Source organism: Canis lupus, chromosome 6 (assembly GCF_011100685.1).
Source record: "Canis lupus familiaris isolate Mischka breed German Shepherd chromosome 6, alternate assembly UU_Cfam_GSD_1.0, whole genome shotgun sequence".
Taxonomy (NCBI): Eukaryota; Metazoa; Chordata; class Mammalia; order Carnivora; family Canidae; genus Canis; species Canis lupus.
Genome location: NC_049227.1, coordinates 66,795,782 through 66,822,578, shown reverse-complemented (window position 1 = coordinate 66,822,578; position 26,797 = coordinate 66,795,782). Strand labels below are relative to the sequence as shown.

General features: G+C 35.5%; 2 long non-coding RNA genes across 5 annotated transcripts in view; one reads left to right on the top strand and one right to left on the bottom strand.

The window, feature by feature from the left end:
• Positions 1-4,031: 4,031 nt before the first annotated feature.
• LOC119872368 overlaps positions 4,032-26,797 on the bottom strand; it is a 56,835-nt gene continuing 34,069 nt past the window's right edge. For 3 of the 4 annotated variants that reach the window (XR_005360453.1, XR_005360452.1, XR_005360450.1), the window contains 3 exons: positions 11,286-11,435; positions 6,841-6,980; positions 4,032-4,241 (listed from right to left, as the gene is read on the bottom strand). This is a non-coding gene — a long non-coding RNA (uncharacterized LOC119872368). The remainder of the gene's footprint in view (positions 4,242-6,840; positions 6,981-11,285; positions 11,436-26,797) is intronic. The other variant, XR_005360451.1, reaches the window with a different exon arrangement.
• Positions 6,648-26,700, top strand: LOC111096527. The gene is made up of 4 exons (XR_005360454.1): positions 6,648-6,712; positions 10,855-10,940; positions 11,303-11,365; positions 26,284-26,700. It is a non-coding gene; the product is annotated as an uncharacterized LOC111096527 (long non-coding RNA).

The following is a 26,797-nucleotide window of genomic DNA, read 5'->3' as shown; positions in this document are numbered from 1 at the left end:
ATAAAAAACTTTTCAGTGACTTTTATTCATTACGTATCTCAAGGGGACTTTTAGTAAAGCCAACAAATCTTTTCCTTTTGATTTTAATACATGCAGGCATATAAACTATCATTCAATCCACAAATTCAGGGGAAACAAAAATCTACTTCATAATCAAGGAGCCAGAAACTGACAGGTACATTTCATTTTCAGTTCTTTTGGGTTCGGGCGAAATCTTGCAAAATAGTTTGTGATAGTAAAACTTTCTAAAACAGGTAACACTTCATGCCTACCTTCTGATTTCCTGACTTACGTCTTCAGTTTGCCACGGAGGTAAACACAACGTATTATTCTTAAATACTTCTGTGGATGTTAACAAAATGAAATAGGGCATTGCTCCAAAAAGGGGGGAGGAGGGAGAAAGAAAAAGACCTTCTCTATAATGCTGCTAGCAAGGCTTTATCTTTATGACACTAACGATAATCCCTTGTGTAATTAACTGTAGAGTGGTTATGCATGCAGCATGCAGCCCATGACAAGCCTCATAGAAAATACATCAGTATTAGCCACAGGTGAATTCGTTTAGAAAGATTAATGACTGCACCTGAATTTTAATGTCTGAAAAGGGATGGAACACTGAATCCTTAATTAAAAAGTTGAATGACTGGTATGGTTTGTTTAACATCACAAATTTCAACGGGACGGTTTTGTATTCAAATGAAGTATGCAAAAAGGAAACTTTCCTTAGAAAGTGGTGAAGTAAGGGTGAAAAGCAAAAATGTTTTATGTGCTTTACTTTATGTAAATCGATACATGGATCAGTTGCTTTGATATGGATCAAATGTGGCGTAATTATGGCTCTTTTCTGTTTACTGTGAATGTGAGGCAAAGAATTCTTACAGAACATGAGCTGGCATTACCTTCAAACCAAGAGAAAGTTCGAGTAGGGGAACAGTAAAGCCGACGAGTAATCTTATTCTTTCCTTAATGGGAAGCCGTTTCTTCTTCATTATTATTTTACAAAGTTTTTAATGAAGAGAAAGTAACCTTGAAAAACAACTTGGCAATGCCATTCCCAGTAGAGTTTTAACTCTGCTTTGCAAACTCGTTTACTAAGTACGTTAAAGCTTGTCACAGACAGAAGATTTTTCAATGACAATTTTAATCTTCCTTTTTAGGATTTAGGAGGGGGCCAGGGAAAGGATGACTTGCTCACGCTTCTATCTAGAAGACAAGGAAACGACTCCGATTAATCATTTGTCCTTCGGGTAAGAATAGCCAAAAGCAGATGTCTTAAGCAAGAATGGCCTAAAGTATTGATTATTTTGGCCACTGTGCTTACAACTTTAAAGTTCTTCTTCTAATTTCCCAATTAATCACAGAAACAGTTAACATTTCGGAGTGTTAACAAAATCCAATATGGAAAAAGGAGAAGAAGAAAATACAAGGAAAAGACTGACATAATAACATTGATCTTTCTAGAGTTGAGAATTGTCATATGTAGTGTAGGTGCATCACCGAATTATTTTTTCTTTAAAACATAAAAACAAAACCTTAGCTTCTATGGTCAAAGTGTAAAATTAAAAAAAAAAAAAAAAAACACCAAGAATATATCTGGTGGCTTTGTACTAACATAACTTATACAATTGTCTGCGTTTTCTGTTTGTTCTTTTCCTGAAATGAGAATTCTACTGAAATTTTACTTTAAAAGCTATCAAAGCACATGTAAAATTCCTTTGCCTTTTTATTTTCTAGGTCAGAATGCTGCTCACATCCATGGCAAAGTAGATTTTGATGCTCCTTAGCTTCACACATTGCCTGCTGTACTACTTTCTCTGCCAAGTAAAAGCATGGCTTTTAGTTCTGTCCGCTTTCCAAGGGAACACATTTTTAATGAAATGTCATTTAGGAGTATTTGTTACTTCCTGTAAAAGCTTCTTTCATGGTTTTGTGTGTGTGTGTGTGTGTGTGTGTGTGTGTGAAGAAAAAAAAAAAACAAGCCTCTTAAAATGTTGTAGTTGTAACTGTTCCCAGTATTCAGAACACTGGAGAGGAGAAAAAGAGAAACTCCAGTTCTCACAGATGTATCAGATGTTTTTAATAATGGATTGAAAAAGCATGTGTTCCGTATACTGCTAGCGTCTCTGAGATGATTATAAAGCACGTTTATCACTGCCGATTTCCATCAGTTATAATTACCTGTGCCATAGTGTGAGACAATGTTATTGGCACATAAAGCATAAATATTTTTTGGAGACTGGATTTAGTTTTAAAGTAAACATTGACATCTTAGCATAAAGCCAAAACTGAAATGTAAAGAAATGCTAATGCTTTGGCAGCTCTTGTCTGCTGAATGCAGTTAATCCAGTAGGAGTCAATCTGTGGGATAAGGTTTGAGGGGGCTTAAGGATCTGGTATTGTTAATACCAGTTAAAATAATTTACAAAGGTGTCCATTAAATCTGTCAGCAAAGTGTTGACGGACAAAAATAGGTTGAGTCTGGATCCGCCCAGAGCTATTCACATTAAATGTCAGTTAATAATGTCTGTTATAATTTTACTAAGTGAATGTCTGAAAGTTCAGTATTAGAGCTTTCTCTCAGTTATGTACCTAAATCTCCTTCCAAACTTATTTAAATCCTCATCACTAAAAGTTAAGCGTAGTCTCAATGGGTTCATAAGCATTGCTGGGAGAGCCCTTGTAATTTTCTTAAACTCCAGGGGGCCATGTCCACCCCTAAACCGATTAAGTCAGAAAGAATAAGCAAATTTCAAACTTAGCAAAAATTAAGGGATTAAAACAAAAAAAAAAAAAGCATTTAAAGTTGCCTCTTAAATATTTTATATTTTATTGCTATTAATTTAAGACAGTCATTGAGAGTGATTGGTAAGAGGGAAAAAGTGGTATGATTCACTGATAAGATATTGGACCAAAATGTCAATTAGGACTAAAACTCATAGTTGTAAGTAAGCCTATTATTTATGTGTATATATATATATATATCATATATATCATATATATGATACATAAAATTTATATATATAATTAATATATTCTATGTTAACATAAATTATATGGGATATAATATATGGAATTTCTTCCAAAGATCTTGTTCTAAATTTACTAGGTTCTGCTAACTCTGAAAGGTGAATGCAGCTCCCTTGATATGTGGTAAATTCTCACGTCTGTGGCATCTTACCCTATTTATGAACCTGCCACACATAATGCCTTAGCAGATAGAATTTGAATCATTTTCCGTGCTGAATGAAGGGATAATATGTTTATATGTAAGTCTCCCTCTCTCTCCTCCTCAAGTGCGACAGAAATGTTTGACACTGAATCCTAATAGATACTCTACTTGTAAACATAGTTTAGAGCTCTTGTAATATTTATAGTTCAACTGGAAGGAATACCTATATATTTTGATGAAATAATTTTAGTATACATTTATATATGTATGTATCACCCATATGGTTAGTAGTTTTTTAGTAATACAGTATAATTATGCCAAAATTGTCACTTTCTGAGAAACGAGAACAGCCCTAGGAAGCCAATACTAATAGGTGTTGATTATTTATTATATGGCAGTCATGAAATTACAGGTTTTAAATGTTATCTCATTTTGATCTGAAAATACGATTGTGAGAGGAATTGTATTAGTCACATTTTGTAGATAAGAAAACAAAGGAAATGACTGCTGTAGGTTTAACACACTACATTGTGCTAAAAACACAAAGACTTTTAAAAAATCTGTCATTTCTCTGCCCACTTTAACTATCTACCATTGGCTAAATTAAAAGTTATTAAGTCTCCATTCTAGGAGGTTTGTCCTCAAGTTTGTTTAAAGATTTGTTATGGAGCTTGTAGACAGCCCAAGACAGCAAATGCATAAATAAGCAATTGTAGGAAATTGTAGCTGTTCTCTGGCCCCGATAGAATTAGAGGTATTGCAGCTCTTACAAATGATCCTTATAGGGCTGCCCCTAGAAGACAGCAGTAGATGTTGGCAACATTTATGGAAACACAAGCACTTGGTAAAGCAATCCACTAACACCTATTTTATTTAAGAGCGCATATAAAATTTTCTGTTTCTTTGGTTTGGGTTGGGGGTTTCATTAAGTAGACAGGATATGCATTTCCCTTTCTGTCAAGCTTTCATTATGTGTCGCTCCAAGGCTGACGTCCTCAGAGAACCAGGAAAAAATACAAATGACACTTTTCTTCTTATGGGAGGATTCCTTTTCACTACATAGTTTTCATATCTGTAAAATAAAAGCCAGTTAATGATTAAGAAATAAGATGCACAATGTTTTTTACACACAAAAAGCTTAAGATATAATACATTACAATTCTATTGCAGAATCTAAGTAGCAGGTATCTGGATGTTTACTGTGCAATACTTTCAACTTTTCTGTACGTTTTTAAATTTTCGTGATGAAATGTTGGGTGGGGGAAGCTTTAGATACAATTAAATACAATCTAAAATTACACATCAAACTACTAATGGTAGTTATTGCTCTGAAGAGTAGGAATTAACAAGAGACTTTCATTTCCTCTGAATTTTTATATTTTGTGCAAAAGCTTGTGTTATCTATTAGGAAAGGTTATTTCTATTTTATATGTAAAATAAAATTATTTCTATTTTATATGTAAAATAAAATTAGTAGAAAAAGTTATCAGTAAAACAGAAAATGGATCACTGAACTGCTTTAAAATTCTGTTTCCTTTTTGATGGAGAGTGAAAAGAAAAATGTCACTCATGTTGGGGAGATTCTTTCTTCCCATGTGTTGTGCTAGAGGAATTACTTTTTAAATTTCATTAAGACCCCAGTAATAGAAAAGTCAAAGAACAACCACAACTATAGTATGTTGACAGTCTGTTATATGCAGTACCTTGTTGGAAATTACATACATATATATGTTTATTACCTGTATACATTATATACACACATATTTGTATGTTACATGTCTATATTACACACCTACATATATAAATAGACATATTACATATATATTTCCCTACTTCAAATTGCATATGATTTAGTTGGAGAGACAAAACTAGCATAATGAAAGAAAAGACATTTTTAAGTCAAACTCTCAAACAGAAATTCAGAGAAAGGGACTTGAATAGAGTGGTTATGAGAATTAATGTATTTGAATAAAACTACAGGGAAGAGTCTGGGAATTGAAAAGTCTTCCAAAACATGCAGATTAGTTATGTCTGTGTGTATGTGTGTGTATATGTATATGTATATATTTGTTTTATATTTTAACCCATTTCTAAAATAAATATAAAACCTGAGAATTTGCACATATCATTATTCTTGAGGGTATGACTTTTAATAATGCTGCCTGTAATTCCATCAGATGGGCATATCTTATTTTATTAATCCTTATTTTGTGGATGGCCATGTTTAGTCAGCCATTAGCTAGTATTCTAAATAATATAAAATATCCTTAGATTCACCGTTTTGATATTTGTGCATAGCTAAATATACTACTCTTCATTTCTTTTTGGTTCCTCATTTACTTTTATCTTTGAGGTCTGGGATAATAGATGATTTTTATATAGCATACATGAGCTATAGCAACAGGTGCTCTGAGTTAAGGAAAAGTCACATGTGAAAATCAATTTCTATAAAAGATAAAACTGTGAACAAATTCTTCATGTTGTATAAATGATTTCCCATAGGTTCTCTAACTACAGATGTGCTTCAAGTGTACTTGTATTTATAGCATTTTAATTTATATGCCTTTGTATCTCAATGTATGTTGATATGTATGTTGAGTTTATTTCACTAGACTTTCGATACCTTTCCTAAAGGTAAAATTAATCAGTACAAATACCACAAACTTTACTTGTAAGTACTTCTTAAGCTGATTTTATTAAGAATGAGCTTCAAAGTATTTCAAATCAACGTTATGCTGGAAATTATTTTAATTCCATCCATAAGCTAAACTATTTGTCTCCAGCATATCAGAAATCCCGACGTTAAGAGTTTATTGAAAAATAACTGATTCTTATAACACAGAGACCAAGTATTTCCAGGATGAAAGTGTAGCATTGCTGCTTTCTCTGGTAGTGTTAAGTATTCCATTTTCCTTACGGATTTAATATTTTTTCCAAATGTAGCTGTATGAAAAAGTTAAAATACAGCACTTCCCGCAGAACCATTTGTCATTTACCTACATTTACTGTGTTTACTGTCCTCTGTGTATTGCTAAACTTCACTTTTAATAGGAGAAAATTGGCCTTAAAAGGGAAGCAGTATTTTACTGCTGAGCAAGAAACTATTTGTATTCCTCTTTCACAGCCTGCCTAGTAGCATGTAGAATGCCTCTTGACCAAAGGAGATGGTATGAATATTCATGTGTTTTATGAATCACAGAGTTGAGGCCGTATGGTTTTCCCATTTATCAATTACTGGTTTAGGATTACCCAGCCGAAGAGTTGAACTGATTAACAACGCTCTTTTTGTTTGCTCCGTGTTGAGGTGAAACAGCCCGGTGACAACTGTATTATTTCTTGCCTCTTCAGCTGTCCACACTTGTGCAGGAAGCTTAACATCCTGTCAGGTTTCATCATGTAGCCTCTTTATTACGACGTTGTGAGAATTTGTATAGTAGTAAATCAGAGTAACTTTTTAAAGTTCCATTTCTCATTGTGGTAAAGACCCCACGGTTACTATGGCTAAGGAGCATGGCTAATCGTGCCCATCATAAGTGATCTCAGGTATGCTTGGCATCCAACTGGAACTGTTCAAGTTTTAAAAGTTAATGCCACAGGCAGTTGAGAAAAGCAGCTGCAGTGAGGACCTGACTGGGGTTGTAGAGGAGTTGGGATCCTTCAGACACACTCACCTGGATGGACTAAAGTTAGCATGTTTGTTTTGATTTGGGTTTGTATTTGCTGTTGTTTTTCCCCCTCTTTGCCTCCAGCCTGCTCCCTTAGCTCCTGTTTAAGGGACCACTGGAGATTTCTACGAGGCCCACCGATTCTGCTGAAATAAAATTAGCACAAACAACACAAACCAATGAATTCTTTAGTGTTTTGAGAACTCTGCTTTTCAGAAACTTGAAAGTCTAAGCTCTTCGAAAAAGAAAAAAAAAAGTAGTTAGAAACCTAGAGGCTTGGTCCTCCTCTCTTCTGGACCGCCCCCCCCCCCCTGTCTCCCTCTCAACCCCCATTCCCCCCTTCTTGGCCTCCCCTTACCCCGCCTTCATGTTTACCTTCATTAGTATGCAATGGTACAGTTTAATTGGGTAGTGTGAAAATAGTCAAAGCCTAAAGGGGCTTTCTTGATGCTGAAGTAGCGATTTCTTTTTCAAGAGAACAATGAACCTGCTCAACCAGTATTTAGCAGCTTAGATTTAAATTCAAACTTTTCTTTTTGCTCTGTTACGTATTGATTCCCACTTTATCCCTTCTTCTGTTTCTCTGTGGTTTCATGTGCTATCTTTGACGAGGGTCATCTGTTCTAGTTTGTGTGTGTATAAACATCCCATGCTTTTGTTCTCTTCTTCAGTGACTGGGCAGCTGGTTTTAAATCTACAGAAGACTATTTTTTATAGAGTGGGAATTATTTCTTACGTTCCTCTATAATTGTAAACATGAAGGAAATCAGGTGGCTCCTACCATCTAGTGAATATTCCAGTGCAGTCTGAATTTGCTGTCATTTTGTTCTTTCTTCACAGACACCACTTTTACTGCTAACCTAGTTGAAAAGGAGCCAGGGAGAAGAGAGAAACTGCCTGACACTTCAGTGGTGTAGGGCTACTACCTTTGCTCTAGTATGAGAGAATCTAATTTTCTCTGTGAATCTGGGACTACACAAGAGGCGAGTTAGTACCCTCTGGCACTTAGGAATCCCTCGCATATAGCTTATGCCGACCTACAGTCTGAGAGATTGAATCCCCTTAGCCTACAAAGAAACCTGATACAAAAAACAAACGAATCTGCAAATTTTAAGTAGATTTAAAAGGAGTCTATAGTTTGGGAAATCAAATAAAACTTTTTTTGGGGGAAAGAAATCCATTTGCCACGTAGGACTCTATAACATCAAGACAGTGTCAGTGCTGTCGAATTTCTTCTCTCAGATCCAAACATATCATTCTATTCAGAGTACCAGCCTTTAGCTGCCAGGGATTCTGAAAATTCTGTTTGTGAAGCAATGAACAGTGTCAAATTCTTTGTTCGACATTCTGAACACCAAGTCTTTTTTTTTTTATTTCTTTTTATTGGAGTTCAATTTGCCAACATATAGCATAACACCCAGTGCTCATCCCATCAAGTGCCCCCCTCAGTGCCCGTCACCCAGTCACCCCAACCCCCACCCACCTCCCTTTCCACCACCCCTTTGTTCGTTTCCCAGAGTTAGGAGTCTCTCATTGAACACCAAATCTTACACTATGAATTCTGTTCTCTGGTTTCTAAATCCTGAGTGGTTGCATGCAACATATATACACCATCTAAGGCTCTAACAACAAATAGCATTTCTGGTTTAGATTTGGTGTCGTCTAGATCATGATATGCCCCCTCAAAAAATTATGTATTCATTAACAAAATGCTGAGTAAAACACAGGGATAGATTAATGAACACATGAGAAGGAGAAAACCAATAGTCTTCAATGGGTTTTTGTTTTTCAGTGAGGTTCATCTCTCACTTATTACAGTGCTCTCCTTCCTCATACACTTTTCACGCCATTTCTCTTCCATATTATAACATATACACAAAAAAAAGATCAGAGGCCAGAATTTTATATTTCTACATTGCCATCTTTATGATTCAAAATCTTGCCCATTGAAGTCATTTGTTCAGCTGTTCAGGCTGAAAAATAACGTATAACGTTCTTATAATTTTCTGCACGGCGATTACAACCTCAGAGAAATCTGCCGTTGGTCAACAACAATGAAAAAAGTTGGCACAAGACTTTTCCAATTCTTTTTTTTTTTTTAAGATTTTGTTTATTTATTCATGAGAGAGAGAGAGGGCAGAGGAAGAAGCAGGCTCCACACAGGGAGCCCGATGTGGGACTCCTGACACAAGACTTTTAAATTCACTAATAAGTGCACCTTACAGAATCAATGATGGCAAATATAAAACCAACTTGACTCACAAAACCAAATCTCTCCTCTTCTAAAATGCAAATGTGGCATCTCTGTTTATATAAATGGAGTATTACTTTCGCCCTCCACCTTTTTAGATAGATTTTATTTTTTTAAAGTAGTTTTAGGTTAACAAGAGAACTGAGCAGAAAGTATACAGAGTTCCCATAACCTCCTACCCCCACCCACTTTGCAGCCTCCCCCACTATCAACATTGAATGCAAGAGTGGTACATTTCTTGCAATTTATTTTTCTATTTGTTAGTGAGAAGAGACAACTCTTGGGTATTGAATCCATTGACACTCTGGGTTTAAAAAGAAAAAAAGGAAGAAAAGAGAAAGTAAAGCAAAAAGAAAAAAGAAAAGTCCCACTTTTAGTTCAGTTTGACCTTGCTGAGGTACATTCTTCCAAGAGACAATACACCTTGAGCTAAATTCTTGACAATAAATGAGTTACGGAGGATATACTGTGTTCAGTGCATGATACAGAGAGGATGCTAAAAGTAACAACCTGAAAAAGGTGTCACTGAAAACACTAGGTGGTTTTTAGATGGAAACTGACAAATGCCTGACTAGAGATGAGGACTGTGGATGCAATACAGCCACTGGGGAGCCTTCTCCTCTTTCTGCTATTGGCAATTGCTTCTACCTGTGGGTGGACAAAAGTCCAGATGTAATCATTCAACGCTCAACCCTGCTTTCTCAATCTGCTTCCTAGTGAGAGTATTAAAATGGAAGTTTGAGGGGATCACTGGGTGGCTCAGTGGTTTAACGCCTGCCTTCAGCTCAGGGCATGATCCTGGAGACCTGGGATCGAGTCCCACATCGGACTCCCTGCATGGAGCCCGCTTCTCCCTCTGCCTGTGTCTCTGCCTCCCTCTTTATGAATAAATAAATAAAATCTTTAATAAAATAAAATGGAAGCTTGACAGAGAAATTAAAATGAAGCTGTCATATCATCTTAGGAATAAATAATCTAATTTTAAGCCAAACACGTCTCAGTATGTGAGAGCAACAACAACCAAAAAAAAGCAGAGACTTAAGAGTGGATTGGACCATCTGAAAGAGATGATACTTAGAAGTAATACATTCATGGATAGCCCAGGTGTTTTCAAACTGTCATAAGATTATAAACATGCTTTGTCTGTAAAGTCAAATGGTGGATCTTTCTAATAGCAATTCCAGTTCGGAGACCAATTCTGACCATTAAATATGGTGTGTTGCTGGCACTTGCTAATGAATCCACAGAGTATCTATCCTGTTTGTTCATTTAGGTCTTGAATATTAAATAGAAAAGCCTTAAAAATGTGGGTTCCATAAGCTTTCATTATATTGGAGACAGATGTATATTTTAGTGAATTAAGACGATGAGTATTGATTCTATCAAAGAGTTCTGGGAACATTAACAGAAAAGATATTCTCATGACATCATGTCCCTCAACATAATGTGTGCATATAATCCATGTGGGCCATGTATATTTTATACAATTATTGATGAGAAAAGAGATTCCTTTAAGCTTTTACTCTTTAAATGGTGTTTCTCCACCATCCTCTTATCTTGTTGCTTTAAGGCTTTTATAAGTGCTTGCTGGTTTATGTATCTACTCAGCTTTCCCACCAACATCTTCAAGAATTGTCCTTAAAGCTTCAGCTCGTCCTTATTGTGATCACCCTCTATACACCTTCCCATCTTACCGTAGTCCCACAAGCCATTTACAAATATTGGTATTTAGGAGCCAATGAAGCATTCATGATACTCCTACTTTGCAGGAAAATCAGCAGCGAAATAGGAAAACTGATGCCATCATCAAAATATAATAACACGTCTGATGGAGCTCTCAATTTCAAAGCCAACAGTGAGTTATTTTTTTTTAACTAATTTCTTACTGCTCAATATCTATCAAGTGCTAGCAGTATTTAAGTTATTTCTTATAATAACAACTTATTTCCATTTGTATCTTGATCATTTCTTAAATTTTGGATAAACAAGATCATTTGTATATCAACTCTAGCACACAATAGATGCTCTATGACCATTCGTTGCATGAATGACTGAGGGAAAGGTTTCCATTTGGCTTTGGGGTTTTCTTTTCACAAATAAAGTATTTAATGAAATAAGTATGGAAAAGCATTACTAAATCCATATGTATACTTACCACAAAGTACTTGGATGTTACTATTTCTTTAAGGATTAAATGTACCTTTTTTTTCTCTCCAGTGTACACAAGACAGTAACAGGTCTTCTACATCGGATAATGTTGTCAAAAATACAGGACTGTAGGTAAGAAAAGGGGGGCCTTTTCTTCATAGCTGTGCTCTGACAGAAGGGATTGGTGGTTTCAATCTGTGTGCTACAAAATTGAAGGCAGACAGTTACTTAGGGCTCATTACATGTGGTTTGAATGGCTAAGAATAGATATGTTCAAAGCATAGATATCAATGTCTTAAAAGCCACTCATGGGATACACAACAGCTTCTTCTTTAAGCCACTTAATTTTTTTGTCTCGAAATTAATATTTCATTATTCCTTGGAGCACTTGACATGGTCTTTATGGTTTGAAGATGTACAGCAACCACCATACAAACTAATATTAAACTGTGTCTTTAAAACCCATTGAGAAGGTGCTGCAACTAAATGCTTTCACACATCACTGCAGTAATTAACCGTGGGAGACAGATTTAATGCTATGATGGTTTATTTTAACCAAGGACAAAGGTAGAGAAAGGCAGGGCAGGAGAGGAGATGGATACAGTGGGAAAGTAAAAAAATTAAAAAACGTCAGTGTGGCCCATGTCAGGAATCGTGGCTCCCTGCTACTTTCTGAACTATCATGTTCAAAGCTGTTGATTTAGGCTCCTGCTGGTAAACATGTTTTTTTATAACCTCAACTCATCCATATTTCACACAAGAGACTTCATAAAAGAGACAGATTTATAATTTTCTGTCACTGAATTCAAGATTACCAATTATTTCTTTATTGAAATTTTTGCATCCTTTACTAGAATAGGTATTCATAGCTTTATAGACCTTTTCTTTTTTTTTTCTCAATCACTCAATTTAGATTTATGAAGCCTAAGAGTTTTCTCCTGCAGCAACTCACAAAAACATTCTACTTCAAATCACAGTGCCTCAATCAATGTAATTATTTCCAGGAACAAGCCACAAGTTTTAGAATTTATATGCTTTAATAATTCTGTATTCTTGGATTATGACATGATTTTGCCTGAATGGAAAATGAGGATTTTTGAGGACAGAATATATGAGAATATTTAAAGATTGCTTTGTGGATTAATTGGACATTTATATTTAAATTTTTAACTTTTCTCTGTGCACAATCCAAGATTTAAAACTTTCCAAACCATATCAATAGCATGCTTTCAGAGCACTAATTATGTTGATGTTTGCAGAAATAGCAGAGAATTTCAACCCAAATAGTGTACAGTGAAACTGTAATAATGGGGATGAAAAAGTTTATGAAATGTGTGCAATCTTTTGACCCCAAGAGCTTAAGGGCAGTGTCCACATAAAGATGAACAACATGTTAGACCATCTTCTGTGGGCACTACACTCTGTCTTATTGATAGGGTTTTGTCCCTGGTGCAGTTCTAATATGTGGTGGAATTTGTGAAGGTGTTAGAACAATATGACCAGGCACAGTTCCTATATTATAGTCTGAGAAATGGTGAGGACCGAGAGGAAAATTATCTAAAATATGTCTTGAGGAATCTGACATTTCTCAGAGGGCCAAGAATGATGGTGCTATTCGGACTGAAGAGATGATATATACACAACTTCTTTATCTGTTCATCAGTCACTGGACGTTTGGGCTCTTTCCATAATTGAGGTATTGTTTATAATGCTTCTATAAACATCGGGATGCATGCATCCCCTTGAATTAGTATTTTTGTATCCTTTGGATAAATGTCTAGTAGTGCAATTGCTGGATCGTAGGATAGCTCTACTTTTAACTTTTTGAGAGACCTCCATACTGTTTTCCAGAGTGGCTGCACCAGTTTACATTCCCCCCCAACAGTGTAAGAGGGTTCCCCTTTCTCTGCATCTCTAGGACTTACTTCCTAAGGAGCAGAGAGGAGCCTGGATCTCATGCCTCCCGGCATTAGGCACCCAAAGCTAGCATCGCTTATACAGCCACACTTTAGAGCCCTTGATTACAAACACCCCGGATAATGCTCGTTGCTCAGAATGGGGATATTAAACCAAGGTTTGTAGAATAAATAAATAAAATAGAATTAGATGTCTATAAAAGCTGAAGAGCCACAGAGTATCCCTAGGAATGACAATTATTTGGATCTAATACTATGTGTCTAGCTAAGTACTGCTCATAGAACATAGTTCTATGTATATATAAACATATATATAAACATGTATATACAAACATATACATGTTTATGGCTGATGTAATCTTCATATTGGGCTCTTCACAGCAACCAGATGAACAGACAGAGACTAATGTTTTTATGGAAATTTTCATATAAAGAAACAGTATCATTCAAAGAGGTTAAGTGGCTTGCCTAAAGCTGCACAGCAAATTAGGTAGCACCACAAGTAGAACTCATGTTCTGAGTTCTCAAAAAAGAGACAGTCAGTACTATTAAGGTTCCCATGTGAGAAACAGAATATTTTGGATTTTGAGAAGATTTAATGAAATGATTATTCTCACCTTTTGCTGAATATGGATGGATAGTAGAATCCCTGGAAACTATGGAAAGATCTTCCACAGCTGTGTGAGTAGTTCTAGTTTCTAGTTTCCTTTATCTTTCAGACATTTCTAGTTTCCTAGTAATTTCTAGGATCTCTAGTTTCCTTTATCTTTCATTTTCCAAATATACAGTAACTCACATTACTGTTGTCATGTTTCTCAGTTTGCTTTGTTTGTCTATGAATGGGTGAGTGAATGTGTGTGTATCTGTGAAGGTGCATCCATCTATATCCTACAAATGTTGGATGGAGAACTAACCACAACTACTGAAGGAGGTCCAAAATAGGATAAAAGAATAAAGATTTGAAAAGAATTAACCTTTCTTGGTGAAAATTACTAATAAAAATTATTATTATAAGAAAGTTTATAAATAATATTATAGAATCATTCCTAATCATTTTCAAAGGTAGGCAAATTTTGACAAGGCGTTCTTCAAAAAGACAAAAGCAATGAGAGTAAGTGACTCCTCAAAGCATTTTGTTCACTTGTCTTTGTCCAGAATTTTTTTCATTATGTGAAAATCCCAGAGTCAGTTAGATGGCCTGTAAGGCTACATATTTTCTTAAAATGTCATGAATTGCAAGTCTTAAAAATTTTGAGAATCTAGAAGTAGTGCAAGAATTGGAAATATTCTGTTTTATGAGTGATATGAGTACTATATGTAATGTTGAACAAGCCACATTGCAAATGAGTTGAAATTGTGCAATTCTGAGTTTTTGTTTATCCTCAAGGGTAGATTGTTTTTATATTTTAAAAACATAAATAAAAGAAAGTACAGTATCAGAGGCCCTTTATAGAGTCACATTTAGTGGTGCAAACTCTAAGTTGTTGTAATATCAAAAACACAGTATAACTTGAAGGTAACAAAGCAGAAAAACAAAGCAAGAAAAAAAAAAAGCCCATGCATTTTATGTAAAGTATTTTGGCTTACAGTATTCTAAAGAGGGCAAAAAATTGTTGGACTGTAACATTCACATATTGTTTATGAACATACTAACAGCAAGATCTGGGATTCACAAAACCCGTCTCGGTCCATTTATTTTTCATCAGTACCTCTGTCCTTTACTCTAGACTCTAAACAATACATTGAAAAGGGGACACATGTAATCAGTAGTTCTCAAGATTCATTTTGATAGAAATAAAATTAAGTAAACTTGCTTGTGTCTTCCAGTGGTAAACCACACCATATTGTATTCTAACTTCTCTTAGTGCATTCATGTTGTCCCTTGTAGGTGTGGGATCACTTTAAAGACATAATTTTGGGGTAACTACTTTTAAAGTACAAAAATTTACATCTCAATATTCATCTGTTTTTGGTACTTACTAATATACAGCAATTTTTAAGTACTGTAGAAATGAGACACATAATAATATAAAATGAACAATGAAAGAGTAAGAGTTTGATATGTCAACAGATTAAGAACTCCAGTTTCTAATGCTATATTTTCAGATTTCTTTTTAAGGAGAAATCTTCTCTTACTTTCTCACTTTCTTTTTTCTTTTTTTTTTTTTTTTATAAGATTTAAGAAATCCTCCCAAGATTCTGCAAGCTCCTTTTGGGGGCTTTCCATAATAAGGGCTGCAGGCTGTTACTTCAGGTGAAATTTTCTTCATAGAAGTCAGTTGAAATTATGCTCCTAGTAATCATACTGAATTTACACTGAGAATAGATAGAGCAAATAAATATGTATAGGATCAATTTTTACATTCAATTAAATATTTACATTTTGCTCAAATAATTAACATGAGGATGAAAATGATCCTGCGAAGCACATTATACACATTTATATAGCATGCAATACTTTACCACGGTTAAATATTATCATTATACCTGATATGCACATGTGGAAGCAGAACTTAGGAATGAAGCATTTATAGTAAACATCCATATGTTTTGGTAAACACAATTGCATGTTTTCCAGAGTAAACAACCACATGAATTCCTTAAAATCGTATGGAAGAATTAAAATAGTCACTCTTTTTATATCCCAAAAAGAAAAAAGAAAAAACCTAAGTAGCATGCTTTGAGATTGCAGCAAAATAACAATGATGAAAATAGCGACAAACACCTATTTGGATTTAACACACACACACACACACACACACACACACACACACACAGGACCATCATACTAAGCCTACAATTTTAGGTCCTATTATCTTCCTATTTTCCAGAAGTCACCTAAAAGAGAGGCAATTTAGTAATTTTCAGGTGATAACCGACCGAGTAGAACATAAGATCTAGTCTCAAAGAACCAGCAAATTTTAACAAAACTAGAGCTTTTATAGTATTTACCAATTTGAGACATTGGACACTTTACTAAGTGTTTTCTATATATTGATTTATGTCATCTACCCTTTTTGGTTGATTCCATTATGGTCTTCATTTTCCTGATGAGGAACCTGAGACATGGAGTGTCTCCATGTCTTGTGGAAGACCTCGCAGCTAGTGAATGACAGCAGGAATTTAAGTGCAACCATTCTAGCTCTGAAGGGTGTCTTAACTGCACTTTGGCTTAGATGCAATTTTGTTAATTTAAGTGGTTCAAAACTGATCTGATTTTAATAATTCACAAAGTCTTAATCTATAAATACTCCAAAAAATTAGACGTCACAGGATTCTTTTTGTTATGCTTCCTCTACCTTTCAAGGTCTTCCCACTAAGCAAAGAATTAAATTTACATGAGACAGATCAACAGGGAAATAACAACAAAGTTCAACTGCCTGCATACAGAGACCCCATAAAGAGATTGAGACCCAAGAAAATGATCGAGTCAGGCAGCTTTTATACATTTTAGACAAAAAGACAATAAATTTGTAAGGAATTTACAGGATAAGGAAAACAGATATTTGGGAGTTTTAATCAATAAGGAATTGTAAGCAGAATTTGGGCAAAAGTGGTAGATGAGTCAAAAAGGTAACAGTATGTTTCTTCTTTTTCTTTCTTTTATAAAGCTCAATTAAATTTTTATTTTTCCCCAAACAATCCATTATGTAAAATTTATTTTTTTTCTTTTTCAAATTCATTAAATTCTAGTCCATTAACATATAGTGTAATATTGTTTTCAGGAGTGGAATTTAGTGATCCATCACTTACATGTAATACCCAGTGCTATTTCTACACCTTTCTTGACTTTAATTATCTCTGGTAATAAGGATGTAGCCCAGATATGGAATTTTTCATATTGGAGATTTGTTTCCTGGTTTCAGGGTGACAGGAGAGGCTTGGAGTCTCCTTGCACTGGTTGTTTCTCAAATAGCTTCAATTCAAAATAATCAATACACCATAGTGTATATTTTGGGATGGCCTTCCCCGAGCCCTACACTTCTCTTTCTGTAGTGATATACCAGGATTCCCAGTGGTAATAAAAATGGTGCCATTCCCCCATTCTTTCAATCAGAGATTTCATTGTCATGAGATCCTTCACATTTTCAAGATTTTATGATCTCATGAATTGAGGGGTAATATTTTGCCCTCATTAAAAGTTTAATTTTAAGGTAGCTGCCCCTAGATAAGTCAAATACTTTTAGATTGTTAGGCTGTCTCTTCAAGAGAGAAATCACAGGAAACAAGGGGTATACAAAAACATAACTATGAAGAGTAATGAAAGTACTTTGCATGAAAAAGTCATAGGAAGTGAACTATGGTTAAAGCAGAAAAAAAAAAAAAAAACTATTATATGAACTCAATTGTTTCCTTATTATCCTCCCAGTGTCCTTCTGGACTTACTGCACCCCTAGGCTAGGAATCAGGGAGATCAGGACTCAGGGAAAAGTTCAAAAATGTACCACCAGGCTCTTGCAATGCCCTTTCCTGCCTCATATGAACAACATAGTCAAGATGCAGGCTATTTTTGACACCTTCCCCAGGTAAGACAGGCTCAGGGGAGCATCAAGAAACCAACCATTTTAGGTCTTGTGGGGATTCATTTGTCACACGTGACTACATTTATTACAGCTCTGGGAACAAACTTTCTTAAATCTTTCATGTTTTCTTATGCAAAGCAAAAAGCCTAAAGGAAGAAAATGGCTTTTTTACACCAGTGGCTAAATGTCTTCAAGTTTACCATCAGAGCCTAACCCCTTTGTCCCTGGGCTAGGTTTCATCCACAACTTCCAGCTTATAATTTTTGAATTGCATTCACAGCTAGCCTCACAACTCCACACCCTGGTTCCTGATATAATCGTTTCTCCCAAACACAAAACCCTGAATCCTCTCTCTCACTGAAATTCTGTAACACCTTGAGTACCTTTTAAACTGATTTAAGTAGGATACTAACTCTCTAACTAACTATCCTATCCAATTTTCACCTTCAAAGAATGACATTTTCCCCAATATGTGAATGTCCTCATAAGAGCAGGAGTATGTTGCACATTAATAATTGTTGGCATGGACTCCTTCATTCTTTTGCAAATTTTGAAATCCTTGCCAACTCTAGACATTTCTGGTTCACCTCTAACAAATTATCTTTCCCTTAAACTGAGGGATTATTGTCAAGCATTGTCAACACTTCTGAGTATAAGACTAAATTAGCCTTCAGGATGCTCTAGCAACTTGGTATTTTTGGTATATAAATGCCAAATGTCACTATCATTGATTACTAGTAAAACGAAATAAAAACCTCTTCGTTACAAGTAAAGATAAGATGGGTCTATGGAATAAGGCCTGATTTTTCATTAATGTTGAGAAGGACCTCCTGTTCATTTCAGTCAGTTTGAGGCTATGTGGGAAGTCCCGTAAAGCCCACCAACGGGCCACAGAACATTCTTTGAAAACCATTGTGATAGACCATATTTATGCTTATCTCAAGGGAGTAAGTTAAATGGCCCACCTCCATTTTATCTCAAGTGATACTTTTTTTTTTTTTAAACAATAGAAATTGCTTTTTTATGTCTCAGAAGTGTTGTGGACTTTATGGAGAACACGAGAAGATAACATTTCTTCTTTTAAAAAACTTTCCCTTGCACTCCAGCTGCACTCTCCCAAATTTGCATTCCTCAATTGGTGAAATAACACCATTCACATAGCTATTACATGCACCAAACCTCTCTTTTCTTTTTTTTTTTCTCTCACATGATTGAATATTGTCACTTCTACCTATAGATGTATCTCAGATTTATTCATGACCAAGTTATCCAAGCCCTGGTCTCCCCTGGGTGCCTGCAATAGCTGCCTGATTGCACCTCCTATTTCTATCTGTGCTTCCTTTCTCTTCCTGCCCCACAGAATGATCCTTCCAAAATGAAAATCAGATCATAACACTTCAATGGTCTCAACCACCCATGACTGCCCATAACATGGAAACCCACATCCTTTCCCATCAGCCTCATACCCTACCCTTGTGCTCCTCATATCCTCATGGTAGAGAGTCACATGGCCTCCTTTCTATTCCTAGAAGAAACCAGAAATGTCCTCACCTTAGAGGCCTTACACTTTGACTTTTCTCTGCCTGGAATGCTTTCCCCAAGACTATGGCTTGCAGATTTGCTACATTCATGTCTCACTCTTATGTCCCTCCTCAGAGATCTCATCTCTTTCCTAAGCAGCCTGTCCAAAATGCACTCTCTGTCACTCTCCACCTTTACACCACTTCATGTTTTTCTGTCCAGCTCTTGTCACTACATAATATTATATCATGTATTCAATTCCTTAAATGTTTATCAGCTGTCTCCCTCACTACAATGTGAGTTCTATGAGGAAGGGACTTTTCATTTTATCTCTGTATCCCTGGTTCCTAAAAGAGTTTCTTGCATAGAGAACATGTTCAGCAAATATTTCTTAAGTGAATTAATGTCTATATCTACATCTACACTTAGGTCATTGTTGGGATTGATTTAGACAACTGCCTAATGCCATATTCAGGTAGCAAATTACCAGAGAGTTTCTCTAAAATTCTTACTTATTTGTAGTGCACATGATGCTTTCCTAGACTCCCTGAGACCCAGTGATCTTGTTGCAATCTAGCATGAAACTGGGAAGACAGGATGGCTGATTTCAGTTTCTCTCATCCACAGCTAGCTGGGCATTTAGTTTTCCTGATTTAATCTTTTATTTAAAAAAAAAAAAAAAAAGCTATCTCCTCACAATCTCACCACTCAGTCCCACTCTTCAGAAATTTGAACCTCCAACCAAAGACCCTCATTCATAATTCTGAATGACAACTATTGTAACTGCACTCCTTCCCCTAATTTTGCTGCTCCTGGAGAAGAAAAAACACTGTTTAGGAGCCCCAATACTTTTAACAAGCCTCTGCCTTTATTTCATATGACACTTTGACTTCTTAGATAGAAGGATTGCAGATTGGAGCTGAATTATATTTTAAATGAGCTAAATATATTCCAAGAGAGAAAAAAATATTTAGGAGACATATCATGGAAATATCCAAGTCTAATCTAATAGGAACCTTTTCAACTTTTCAAAGTAAAAGAGTTTGGATTTTTTAAAGATCCCTAACCATTGTTCTAAACAATTTCACTGAAAAATAGTTGAATGATTAACATCAGAATATGTCATAATAATTGGAAACATCATGTAGGAAATACAGGCATTTTATATATATATATCGGTGAAGAAATAAGAAGGAAGATAATACTAACTATAATACCATATGACAGGGAACGTTACAAGCACTTTATAATCACTCCCTTCAAACCTGAGGCCAGCACCGCTACCTCTTGTGTGGATTTAGTGCAAGAGCTTCACTACCTGATCGATCTGTCACTGTCCTTGACCCCTACAACCTATTTTCAGTATAGCTGCCCAATGATGCTTTAAGGAATGTCATATCATATCACTCTCCTGCTAAAAACCTTACTGCCTTGATGATTTTCCACCTCTCTTAGAGTAATATGAAAAGTCCTTAGCATGTCCTACTAGATCCTACATAGGGCAGCCCCCAGGACTTCCCTGATATCATCATCTCCTCTTTGCTCATGCTGACTTCTGTGCAGCTCCTTAAACCTCCACAGCATGCTCCTTCCCCTGGGCCTGGTACTTTGCCTTCTCTTTCCCTGGAACAACCCCCCTCTAGATATTTACATGACTGCTTACTTTCTTCCTTCAGGTCTTTTGCTCAAATGCCAGCTTCTTGACACCTTCTCTGACCACACAATTTACAAATTGTCCTGAGATGGGACTCTGCGCTCAGAGGGGCATCTTCTCCAGATTCTCTCTCTCTCTCTCTCTCTCTCTCTCTCTCCCTCCCTCTCCCTCTGACCCTCCCTTCCCCCTCACACTATCTCTCTCTCTCTGAAAAAAGAAATGCATTTAATTACTAATTCGATAATAGACAAAGAGATTAACTTTGTTTAATCCTCACAAAGTCCCTTTGATATACTTCTATTGTTGTCTCTATTTTGAAAATGGGGAAATATCCTTGCCCTTGTCCAAGCTCCTATGGCCAGCTCTTGGAGGCTGTATGGGTGGAACTCAGGATGGATCATCTCCAGAAACAGCAGTCTCGATTTCACCCTCACCAAAGGCGTAAATATACAAGAGAAATATAGCAATAAAAGAAAAGCTCTAATAAGACATGGAGGCTGCAGTGTTTTTCCCATCACTTTCACAATACATGTGCAGAGATGGCCTGTTGTGGTCGGAGTGACGGCATCTGTACATAGTAGCTGTGCTGAGAAGAAAATTGCCATTCAAGAAGGAAGCCTGATAGTTTGTTGTCATTGCTTATTATCTCTGGTGTTGCCTTTGAAAACAATTTGATCGCTGTTGACATACATAACCTTGATGATAAATATGAACATTTTCTACATTACTGCATAGATCTCAATACAAACAGATTGAGAGACACATCTTTTCTATTTTGGTTTTTAATTCTCCTGTGGGCCGAACATGTGTGTGCTATGGAGGGAACAATGGGTTATCTAATTTTCGTAAAAGACTTTTAAATATACCTGAGGTGACATTTATGTAAAATTAAAAATATGGCAGGACGAGTCATTGAGTGTGAAACAGAATTCCAGTTGGCTGATGAGCCCCCCAGGCACATCACTGAGGGCTTTATGTTATTCTTCTTTAAAGCAGTTTCTAGATATTCTGTTATCATGACAATCATTCTCAAAGTCTGGATCTTCAAAGTGACCTTTTCCCTGCACTGCCCAAAATAGAAATTTCACTCCATCTCTGCCTGTGGCAGTAATAAAACAACCCTGATATTCAGCCTCTTCCCAGATTACACAGTTTATAATAGGATATCATCATAACTTCTTTCCAAAGTATAATATCCATCCAATTAACCTTGAATATTTTTAAAGAAAGCTCACAATAGAAAAGATAATTGCATAGTTGTCAAAAATTATGACTAACCAGGTACAATAGGGCCCATAAAATAATTCCTATCAAAAGATTAACATTTACCATGTTGCACTAATGAAATATATTGTAAGAGATTTAAAAATAAATAATTGGAAAAAATAGCAAATAGTCATTGCATGTAAAACACACAACCAAATGAACTAAAGAGTTAGAGGAACACATTAAATATAAAGAAATACCTCTTCTATATCTAACATAGGAATATGTCCTGCCATATAGAAATTATTCTCCCTAAATACTTGTTAAAGAAAGAACATTTGAAATAAAATGATTTTCTTGCCCCTTTGTGGTGTCATGAGGTTATTTCACGAACAACTTTCTACTGTATCCCCTTAGTAAAAGTCAAAGCCTTTAAGGTGCAGTCCTTGGTAAGAAATAGCAAGGAAAACCTTTCACACATATAGAAATGGAGAAAATTGCTAAAGAAAGAGAAAAAAGCCCCCTTGACAGATAAGCAATAGCTCTGCTTACACAGTAATTTATGGTAATATCAGAAAGCTTTTGATAAAATTTCACACATATTGCAGGGTAGGACATTGGAGAAGATAAAGGACTCAAAGAGATAGGGGAAAATTAAACCATTTATAAGAGGGGGAAGTATTTTGTAAAAAAAATTTGGCAATTGGTTTTGATAGTCATAACAATTTATGTAATTTCTGTGTGCATTAGGCACTTGCTGTCTGAGAAAGTGGCAGCCTAACATTTCCCCCAGTGCTACAAAAAGTAATTTTTGAGAACAATAAATATGGAAAGCTTTGAAAATACACACATGCATGCACACACAAGTGCACTGACAAAACTACAGTAACACATTCGGGAATGTTTGTGAGCAAAATTTCCATCATTTGACTAGTTTGGACCTTTTAAATGCTTATCTTTGTTTTATGTGATAGCAAATCAATTTTCCTATAAAATAATTTTGCCTTTGGGGTAACATAATGAAAAAACACTTTAAAATATGTTCCTATAAATACCAAAAATTATTTTCATACTAGATATGCAGTAAATAAATGAGATTTTCACACAATTTGCTACCTTCATTCTTTTTATCGGAAAAATAGTGAGCCTTAATTTACACATGTCTCCATCAAGCCCTGGAGCCCTTATTAAGGTCAAAGCCTGAATATAACATATTTGTCATTCTATAGAATTTGATATTTTGAATTTTAGAGTCCTGTTTGATGCTCTGATTTCACCATCTATACTAAAATATATAAACAACATCATCAAGGAGTTTAAAAATGTGCTTTAAATATATTCCTCAACAATCGTGTTCAGGAAAGTGGCTCTGTCTTCCTCTGAACGATAGTGTATTTTTGACTCCTGATTGTCATTCTTACTCAATGATTTCTCAACTCAGTTTCTGACCAAAGACGCTATGGAGATCTTCACGTTAGGTAACATAAAAGATTCTGTTGTTCAAAAAAAAAAAAAAAAAAAAAAGCATACTATGAGAACTCTGTTCTTTGTTTTTGAAGACTAACAGGAAAATTTGGAAAAAAGAAATGCCAGCTTGTCTCTGTTCTCCCTAACAAATTTCTCCTGAGGCACGGCTTTAATGAGTAGTTCTGGAAACTTCTTAAACAATATGTGTCACTGACCAGAATGGCTGACCCTTTTAAGCTGGCTGATTCTATTCAATAAAGATACTATCAGAATCTGAAGTAACTGGCTTGAGTTTTTAAGGCATTTTGAGGAAATATTTTGTAAGAGTGGGAAGCACATTTTAATGCCATTCCCATGTTTCTCTGAGAATGAAAGCTGATCTGCAAGGGCGTTGAAAGCATTACAGGCTAATTTCATTGCAATTTTGGGAGCTGGGAGGGAGACTGGGAGAACTAGGAGTTGGGTGGGGGTTCAGGAACATCGAGGTGAACACTGTTGACCCTCTGGAAAATTGCTAAGTGCTGGAACCCACTCTAGAAGGCTCATGTTTTGAACCTTTACAGCAATTGTGCAGCTCTCTTGAAAATTTACACTGTCATTTTATTTATAGCAGATGTTTCTTAAAGCAAACATTTTTACTTTATACTATACAAATCTTACGGAAAATTGCAAACATAATGTGAGTTTTGGTCATGCTGTAGAAATCTACAGTATTTTCTCTAATGGATTGTGAGCAAGGGGAAAAGCCGATACTGATCTAAGGCTGAGGGATAAAGGGTAATCAAAACAAGGCTTCTGTGGATGCTTTTATGGAACTTGTTTTAAAAGAAAAGGCAAAAGTTGAAGCTGTGGATTAAACCAACTAAATTAAATCATCTTGTATTCAAAATACATTCTGCACCTCAGAATAAAATGACCAGAAGTCAGTGTGAGCCTTAAGAAAGGAATTCATTTGCTTAGATAAATCTACTGTCTGGGCTGTTCAAGCAGCAGCAGCAGCAGCAGAAGAAGAAGCAGAAGCAGGAGGAGGAGGAGAATTTTACCTGGATTTTCCTAAGTAAAACTTTTATTTCTTTCCCGTGTACATTCAATGAAAAACAAAATCTAAAAATGCATTTTATTTTTCTAGCTGGTTCTGAATTGTAGTCATCCTGTAACTCAATTTCGGGCATAGGGACTTAAATATATGTCCTGTGGCTGCTTAGCAATTGTTCAGCTGCTGATAAAGAAGTTGTAATATCTGAAATTCAGTTTTTAATATAAAAATAGAATGTGTGGTTAAAGGAGAAAGTTAAATTCTTTCTGGAAGTCACACTAGGAAATATTAATAGAAAGAAAGAGATATTACAATTTCATAGAAATAAATGTCAGAAACTTTAATTTTCCAAGGAATAGTTGATCCAGGTACAAATATTTACTCCTGTATTTGTTTTCCTAATTAGCAGAAGTTAAAAATAGGCAATTACATAAATTTTGGAAATGGAAAGCCAGGTATGGAAAACCTGTATTTCTGAGAATATGCTGTTCATTATGCAGAGTTTGTTACAAGATACATTTCAAAAAGTAAGTCATTAAAGTAATGTGACTGTTATATTTTCACAGGCCTTTGTGAGAGTTTGAACCAATACAACAGCATAATCTCTCTGGACTTTAAAAACACAAATCTGTGACAAGGACATAAGATTGATAGAATTAGTAATCACATATTTTTTTATGTATGTAATAAATTTATCGTTTCAAGGACACCATTTGAAATGACCCCCCCCCCACATTGCAATATGTGGATTCCTATGCTGTTTTGCATTCATACGTGCAGACAATTTTTACACTTTTAACAATCTGCCATTGGCGTTTCAGTGGGCTACTTACTATTATTATTCTGGTCACAGATGAGGGTTAAAATATCTCTAACCTTTACAAATGTATTACGTGGCACCATTGACATAGCTTTTATTGCAGATAAAATCTATGACAAATTTTCTGTATGACAGAAGAAGAACATGATTTCATATTAAATTCTGATGATAAAGACATATTTCTCTGCTTGTAATCCTGAAATGTTTTGGGTATAGTAACAATGGGCAATACTTCCTCTTCCAGTACATCAATAAAAGCTCAAAATCCACTTCATTTTTATGGGTCCAGAGCTTCAGTAAATATTTCTTAAACAGAACTGAAAAACAGTGCAAAAAAAAAAAAATTGGTTCAGAATTCCGCTCACTTCTAACCTTGCTGATCAAAACAGACAAAACATTCTGCTGGTTAGACATAATGAGAAGCAGAAAGGGGAAGCCACAAAAGAGCCTAGACATTGAGTGTTGCCATGAAGGTGTGTAAGAGCTCAAGCAGAAGTTTCTCAAATACAAGTGTCAAGATAATGGCAGGTCCCTCTGACAGTCATTTAAAAGAAATCATAAAGCCTATTATAGTAACTTTATGGAGTTATAAAAGCATTTGAGTTCTCAGGGAACCACAGACTTATAAAATGTTTCTGACATTCCATCAAAAAGTTGGTATTATGACATTGTCATAATACATAATCATATAGTCAAGGAATGATTAGAAGTAAATCCCTACTAGCAGATTAAAAAAAAAAAAAAAACACAATCTCCACATTGCATTCCAGACATCTTCTTTCTCCTTTTTTGCTTAGTTTTAATGAAGAGAAAGGTAGAGAAAGAAGTGCATTGTTTCTCCCTGATCCTTTTTCCAGACATTCTCTTGGAAAAGATGAGAATTCTAATCGGTCCATAATTTTTTCAGGTATTGGATTGTGATGAAGCTCAAATAAGTCCATGTCTGATGATCTCTGTACTGAACAGCTACCTCTTCAAAGTTACCTAGTTAGAAGAATGGGTCCCTTTAAATCACCAAGATGCTCACAGCTCTATCAAAGACTTCATGGATTATGTTCAAGGTTCTTGAGGATGGGCTGAACCTGACTCTCCATCCACTGCTTTCTCTGCATGTCACTAGAGACTGGCCCTAGACTATTTAGGGACTAGGCCTTTAATCACAAGATTACCTGAAAGCCGACTCAAGGTTAACATATGGGGTAGCCAACAGTCACATGAATGTGGCTCTCCCCTTCCAAAAATGTAACATGTGGCTTTAATTTTATTTAATTTATTTATTCTTTCAATTTATTTAAAAAAAATCTTTGCCCATTGCCTAAGCCTCTGGGCACATGTGTATAATAAAAAACACTGCTGAGCATAAATAATGTATATTAACTGTGTCTATTAGGATTCTCCAGAAAAGTACATCAAAATGACTT